We start from the raw sequence: 8,256 nt of genomic DNA, 5'->3' as shown, positions 1-8,256 counted from the left end.
TGTAATAGAGACATTGTTCTACAAGTAACAGTTATTATTATTGTCCTTAAAAGAAAAGCAGGTTACAATTTCCACAAAGTGGAAGAGTTTCCAACATAAGATTGGCAGAACTTCACGAAAGAAGAACATTTCTGTATTGTAATTCTATTTGCAGAATACATTTTGGAACATGTGACTAGTGGCTGTTAACAAATTGACACTGTAAACTTGACTGAAGACAGCTCAGCGACAATGGATACAGTTATTAGTATTATTGGGGATGAGGTGCACAAGCGCACTAGTCACAACTTAATTACTGTTTTTTATTGTTCACAATAACCCCTTATGGAAAAAATCACAATTTCACATGTGACATTTCCACATATTTTGCACGTGAAATCATGTGAAATGTGTTTTTAGAACACTTCACATGTATTGATGGGGATTTTCACATGTGAAATCATGTCTTTGGAACACTTCCCATGTGAAACCAAGTGATGTTTGGAAAATTTGTTTGGTGTTTGTTTAAAAAACACTCAAGAATTAAAAAATATATTTATTATAGTGATTCAGGAGGAACATTAAAACAGAATAATATGCCACATCAACATTAGACAACTATACAGAAAACCTTAAAATTGTTCAAATAAGTAAATTAAATCAATGACTAGAGAATAGTCAGAATAACTGATAACTAAAATAGCAGTGCTATGTTGCAGAAGAGCATAGCTAATGAACGTGTATGTAACTGCTAGACTTTGTGGTGCAGCAGAAAGGTCAGTGTCCCTTTAGGCCGTAATATATATTATAACATTTTTCATCAAATAGAAATGTGTCTTAAAATTCAAAATCAAACAGCTAAATGATCCTTGGTATGACCTTATTAAGACAATTTTATATAGCTTTACCAGTTGTTTAGTCGTAAATTCCAGTTGGATTCATTCATGTGCTTTGAATTGGTTAAGAATTGCCAAATTTGCTAATGGCCAACAAGCTACGTCAACCATAAATTAAAAGTACAGCTAATATGCTTGTAAACAAATGATAGAGTTAAGTAAACATATTAATAGATTGCTTTTTATAAATAATGTTTTGTTGTTACAATTAACTGTCGAAAATGCGGTTATCAAGGTAATTTCCTTAGTAGATGATGTCAGAATGTGGGAGAAGTCGGAGCTCAGGGATGATAGACTGTCACGTCCTGACCAGCAGAGGGAGTAGTTGTTTAGTATTTGGTCAGGACGTGGCAGAAGTTGTGTGTTGTATGTAGTTTCTAGTTGTTCTGTTTCTGTGTTAGTCTGTGTGACTCCCGATCAGGAACAGCTGGATATCGTTGTTCCTGATTGGGAGTTATATATTAGGTGTGTGTTTTTCTCTTGGTTGTGGGTTGTTTTATTTTACACTGCTAAAGTATCTGTATAGCCTGTAAAACTGTTACTAGTCGTTCTTGTTTATTGTTTTCCTGTGTTCACTTTATGCAAATATAATTAAAGATGGGCATACATATCCCGGCTGCGTTTTGGTCAATACAACACGGCTACACCTGTGACATAGACACATTTTCCACTAGTAGTTACCATTTGGAGGGCCGTTTAAGTGGATGTGGTAAATTCCCACTTCTCCCTTGGTTACGAATGCAGGATTTGGTACAATCATTACAGCACTTTGTAATGTAGGTGGGGGAAATGTACTGGCAGCAGCTCATTAGCATATTTGGGGACATGGTCTAAAATATGGAGTATTTATGCCAACAGTCAGTGGAAATGTTGTACCAGTAAGTGGTTTTATCATTATGTTGATGAAAGTTGAGCATCTGTTTTGACACTGTCAATTCTGCACTTGTTGGAAGAACGTGTGACAATCAAGAGTTGAATTGTTAAGAAATTACTGTACTTTTTCAAAGGCTTAATAGCAGCTGGGTTTGCAAGTTAATTATTGTAAAGTTCACTGTAACTTACTGTAGCTGATCTGTTACACTCACCAACCTGACGGTCTGGTAGGTAAGTGAGAATTATAATAACATGGTGACTAGCTATGTATGGAATATTTAATGGCTCTTTGGTTTCAAATGCACATGAACAGAATGAGGAACACTGAACTAGTGCACACTTTAGGAGGAAGGGTGAAGAATCAGGACACAAGCCAACGCTCTACCCATAAGCTGAAGTATGCATTCATACAATCCCCCTCATAGGCTTAAAATGAATTAACTGGTGGTATAAGGAATATGGTGGAACTCCCCCCAACCATGGTTGTAGCAATCCATTGCATTAAATCCATGAAGGGCATCAAGTCATTTTTCAGACATTTTGCTGTCACTCCAACCCTTGCTTCCCATGGGAGAGCGTCCTCAGCTTGCTGATGTTAGCAGCATCTGGAAGACAGGAGTGGGCAGTCTGCTGGAGGAGCTGCTGGGCGTGCCTGCACACAGCAGTGACGTTAGTCAGCTGAACCACTCCCTTCTCATAGTTTCCTAAGGATTAGAACACAAAATAGATTAGTTGAAAGGCACAATGTAGGCTCTGGACTGGAGCAAATAACTTAATATAGAAAAGGCTTTTCATCCCAAAAAATGGTTGTAACCATCAGAATGCAAGAATCTAAATTGATTCCAGCTAATATCATAGATAATCGGCCCTGTTAGATGTCCCCTGTGGGATATAATAACTCACTAATGTCAATTGACAATATTTACTACTGTATTCAAACAGAAACCTGACATGCAACAAACAAAATGTTACTTACAAGAACTAAGGGGTAGAGGATGTGACTACAATAAGAATATAATTAAATTTTAACTCTACCCTGAACACTACCATGCCGTAGAGTAGAACTTAAATCGGAATATTGCTGTATGCTTCAGCTACAGGGTTAGGCGTAGAGGTGGTTGAGAGAGCACATAGGGGCTATGTCCCACTTCTTCACCCTATTCCTGAAGTGTGCACTTGCACACTCCTCATCATGGATTTAAAAGTATAGGATAGGTGTGTAAGCATAGGCAGGGGGGAGTTTCCAGGATTGCTAAATCCATGCAAGAAAGTGTGCAAGTACAGGAGGGCACTTCTCAAATGCTTACCTCCTTTGTACATATGTTGAAGCATGCATCTATGCAAGCATCAATGGAAAATTTGCACAGAAATATGACGCAACCAAGCAAAAAATGAAGCCACATTTCTTTAAATCAATGGCAGCAATTATTTGAGCTGAAGTGAGAGAAAATACACACTGACTTCGGAATGAAATGCTGCCTATTAACGTCATATGTTGCCTGACTACAATATTTTATCTCGATACGTTAATAAATACATGCCATGTTAATATTGTTGGCATATTTACCTGCCTACAATACTCATTGTAGTGTGCATAGCCATATTGTCTTACTATGATACCTGGCTAGCTACTAGGGTTAGCTAGATAGCCACAAAGAATTGTTAGCTAGCTAGCTACCCACAAAGAATTGACATCTACCTTGCATAACAGTTGTAGTTAATTTTTGCCTATTTAACTAACTAACTAATAACACTCCTCCCAGAGTGCTAAGAACCTTGGCGTGATCCTGGACAACACCCTGTCGTTCTCCACTAACATCAAGGCGGTGACCCGATCCTGTAGGTTCATGCTCTACAACATTCGCAGAGTACGACCCTGCCTCACACAGGAAGCGGCGCAGGTCCTAATCCAGGCACTTGTCATCTCCCGTCTGGATTACTGCAACTCGCTGTTGGCTGGGCTCCCCTGCCTGTGCCATTAAACCCCTACAACTCATCCAGCCCGTCTGGTGTTCAACCTTCCCAAGTTCTCTCACGTCACCCCGCTCCTCCGCTCTCTCCACTGGCTTCCAGTTGAAGCTCGCATCCGCTACAAGACCATGGTGATTGCCTACGGAGCTGTGAAGGGAACGGCACCTCCATACCTTCAGGCTCTGATCAGGCCCTACACCCAAACAAGGGCACTGCGTTCATCCACCTCTGGCCTGCTGGCCCCCCTACCTCTGAGGAAGCACAGTTCCCGCTCAGCCCAGTCAAAACTGTTCGCTGCTCTGGCACCCCAATGGTGGAACAAGCTCCCTCACGACGCCAGGACAGCGGAGTCAATCACCACCTTCCGGAGACACCTGAAACCCCACCTCTTTAAGGAATACCTAGGATAGGATAAAGTAATCCTTCTAACCCCCCCCCTTAAAAGATTTAGATGCACTATTGTAAAGTGGTTGTTCCACTGGATATCATAAGGTGAATGCACCAATTTGTAAGTCGCTCTGGATAAGAGCGTCTGCTAAATGACTTAAATGTAAATGTAAATGTAACTAGCTGGCTATATATGTGAATCTTAATAATCTATAGCTAGCTGATCATTTTGAAGTAAACATTTGCTTTGTGTATATATTGTTTTGTCTCTACTGTTGCCATTGTCCTGGCTGGAAGAAGGTTAAGTGAATGACGAAGTGCAGCGTGAGGTAATACAATAGGGGAGTGCGAGTGCCTCTGAAATGTAATGTTTTATGCATTTTCCACACTCTCATTCTCACAACAACGTACTCAAGAGAATGTCCTCAGAGAATGCACGAACATGAGAGTGTGAAGCACAGTAGTATGCATATGGAGAAACAGCCATTCCACCTACAGTGCCTTGCAAAAGTATTCATCCCCCTTGACATTTTTCCTATTTTGTTGCATTACAACCTGTAATTTAAATGGATTTTTATTTGGATTTCATGTATTGGACATACACAAAATAGTCCAAATTGGTGAAGTGAAATAAAAATAAATGTTTACAAAAATTCTAAAAATAAAAAACAGAAAAGTGGTACGTGCATTTGCATTCACCCTCATTGCTCTGAAGCCCGTAAATACGATCTGGTGCAACCAATTACCTTCAGAAGTCACATAATTAGTTAAATAAAGTCAGCCTGTGTGCAATCTAAGTGTCACATGATCTCAGTATATATACACCTGTTCTGAAAGGCCCCAGAGTCTGCAACACCACTAAGCAAGGGGCACCACCAAGCAAGCGGCACCATGAAGACCAAGGAGCTCTCCAAACAGGTCAGGGACAAAGTTGTGGAGAAGTACAGATCAGGTTTGGGTTATAAAAAAAATATCCGATACTTTGAACATCCCACGGGGCACCATTAAATCCATTATTAATAAATTGAAAGAATATGGCACCACAACAAACCTACCAAGAGAGGGCCGCCCACCAAAACACACAGACCAGGCAAGGAGGGCACTAATCAGAGAGACAACAGAGACCAAAGATAACCCTGAAGGAGCTGAAAAGCTCCACAACAGAGATTGGAGTATCTGTCCATAGGACCAATTTAAGCCACAGAGCTGGGCTTTACGGAAGAGTGGCCAGAAAAAAAGACATTGCTTAAAGTAAAAAATAAGCAAACACATTTGATGTTCGCCAAAAGGCATGTGGGAGACTACCCAAACATATGGAAGAAGGTACTCTGGTCAGATGAGACTAAAATGTAGCTTATTGGCCATCAAGGAAAATGCTGTCTGGCACAAACCCAACACCTCTCATCATCCCAAGAGCACCATCCCCACAGTGAAGCATGGTAGTGGCAGCATCATGCTGTAGCGATGTTCTTCATCGGCAGGAACTGGGAAACTGGTCAGAATTGAAGGAATGATGGATGGCGCTAAATACAGGGAAATTCTTGAGCGAAACTTGTTTCAGTCTTCCAGAGATTTGAGACTGGGACGGAGGTTCACCTTCCAGCAGGACAATGACCCTAAGCATACTGCTAAAGCAACACTCAAGTGGTTTAAGGGGAAACATTTAAATGTCTTGGAATAGCCTAGTCAAAGCCCAGACCTCAATCCAATTGAGAATCTCCGGTATGAATCTCCGGTATGATTGCTTAAAAATCACAGTGGCTAGTTGTACCAAGCTTATAGAGACATGCCCCAAGAGACTTGCAGCTGTAATTGCTGCAAAAGGTGGCTCTGCAAAGCATTGACTTTGGGGGGGATGAATAGTTATGCACGCTCAAGTTTTCAGATTTTTTTGTATTATTTCTTGTTTGTTTCACAATAAAACATGTTTTACATCTCAAAGTGCTAGGCATGTTGTGTAAATCAAATGATACGAACCCCCCAAGCAATCTATTTTAATTCCAGGTTGTAAGGCAGCAAAATAGAAAATATGCCAAGGGGGTGAATACTTTCACAAGCCACTTTTTCTACCCAAGAACTAGTAGGTCTACCTAATATAGGATACCTACTTGAATCAGCTCAAATAGATGAACTCCATGAGGATGATCTCCTACACGTTCTCGCCACTTAGTGAAGATGCCCTCCACTGTTGTCTGCCACCACTCTCTTCCAGCCATATCTGGAACTCCGATACAGACAGACAGGCAGACAGGACAGACAGACAGATGGATGGACACACATACAGCCAGTGTGAGAGCCAGGCCACATTTTCTTTTACAAATGCATACTTTATTGAAAAGCTTTCCGATAGTAGTGTCCTACCTCTCAAGAACCCAAGGCCAAACAGCACTGGAGTCATGAAAAGTGCTTGTTCTATAATAGCCACATACCACTCGAGCAACTTCCAAGTATCTTGCTTTCTGGTTAAGATAGAAATTATACATATAAGCATGCTAGTTAATTGTTTCAATGCATCTTCTAAATGTGAAATTACAAGACACAAATAGGCACTTACCTTAGGGTGTTTCATGATGTCCTCATTGTTGTAAAGTTAATGTTAGCTAGCTAGGCTAGTCAGTCCCAGTGGGCTAGCTAGCTAACTAGTAGCCACTGAACCCTTTTTATCTGAAATGGAAAAATGTAATAAAAGCTATTTTATACACTAGCTGGCTAGTTAGCAGAAAACACTGTTGTCTGTTAGCATTGCCAGCTAGCTAGCCAATGGAGACATGTCATCGATGCCTCCTCTCTAAACCCCGCCTACACGGAATGTGTCTTGTCTACTCCCGCTCCTCGTCTCTGGCACTCCTTGTAGCCAGTTTACTCATTATTACGCACACCTGTCACCATTGTTACACGCACCTGCGCCTCATGAGACTCACCTGGACTCCATCACCGTCCTGATTACCTCCCCAATATCTGTCATTCCCTTTGGTTCTTTCCTCAGGCGTTATTGTTTCTGTTTATATGTTTCATGTCTGTATGTTACTCGTGTTTCTTGTTTCGGTCTATGTTTATTTATTTATTTAATTAATTCATTCCCACTACTTGCTTCCCGATTATTAGTGTGTACGTTACAGAATGAATATGCCAAAACTTTGCAAATGCAAAAAAGGCAGTGAAAGCAAAGGCCAGGCCACGTAACCAAAGATAGCAAAAAGGGAAGCGTTTCATCATTACTCTTTGTGCATCAGTACGTTACTTTCGTTTTGAGCCGAGTTCGCCATGGGCTTTTAACTGGGCACTTGTCTCACAAGAACCTAGAAGGAAGCCCAGTTCCAAAATGAATGCAATAAACTTTCACCCGTTACAAAACACGCCTACCTAATCTGGCACCCGGGCCAGATGTATCAAATCCCCTCAATGGCAGATGCCTTCTGTCTAGCTCCTGATGGCCTAGCCAATGGGTGTCTTAGCTAGCTAGATTAGATTACCTCCCCAGAGACCAAAGAAAAATCCTGATTGGATATTTTTTATTCTTCAGTTCCAACAATTTCCTTTCCAACAGAGAGATTCAATCAGAATATCATTGAAAAGCATAATATGATTAGAATATCATTGAAATATGATTGTAAACATTAAATAGAAATTAAAAGGACATTTCTTTCTTAAAACTACAACAATTAATTCTGAATGGATAGTTCAGCACTTCTGCTTTTTTCTATAACCTGTATGGAACACAATATACACTGAGTACACAAAACATTAAAGACACCTGCTCTTTACATAACAGACTGACCAGGTGAATGATCCCTTATTGATGCCACCGATTCAATCAGTGTAAATGAAGAGATAAAATGCTAAAAAAAAGAGTTTTAAGTCTTGAGATAATTGGGGGGGGAGTTCTCACTTATGGGTGGCACAAATTGGGATATGGCAGAGGGGAATGGGCAGGGTATATGCAACTTAAATGCTGTAGTATGTACTATAGTTAAATAAAAATGTATTTGTGGACATTACTGTAGTATTTAATATAATATTCTAGTCCAGAGTCAAAAAATTATATAGGATTCCAATAACAAAATCCTGTTAGAATCCAAAACAAAATACTATCAGATTTTGGAACCTATCCTATAGGATTTTATCCTGTAGGATAGCACTTAAAGTGCAA

General features: G+C 40.2%; 1 long non-coding RNA gene across 1 annotated transcript; it reads right to left on the bottom strand.

The window, feature by feature from the left end:
• Positions 1 to 536: 536 nt before the first annotated feature.
• Positions 537 to 7,979, bottom strand: LOC123738802 (uncharacterized). Its single transcript, XR_006767546.1, has 4 exons — positions 6,661 to 7,979; positions 6,468 to 6,565; positions 6,215 to 6,324; positions 537 to 2,452 (listed from the first exon to the last, which is right to left on the bottom strand). It is a non-coding gene; the product is annotated as an uncharacterized lncRNA (long non-coding RNA).
• Positions 7,980 to 8,256: the final 277 nt, after the last annotated feature.

The sequence above is a fragment of the Salmo salar genome, unplaced genomic scaffold, assembly GCF_905237065.1.
Source record: "Salmo salar unplaced genomic scaffold, Ssal_v3.1, whole genome shotgun sequence".
NCBI lineage: Eukaryota > Metazoa > Chordata > Actinopteri > Salmoniformes > Salmonidae > Salmo > Salmo salar.
Note: the sequence above shows the minus strand (reverse complement) of the source record. Positions and strands in the feature narration are given on the sequence as shown.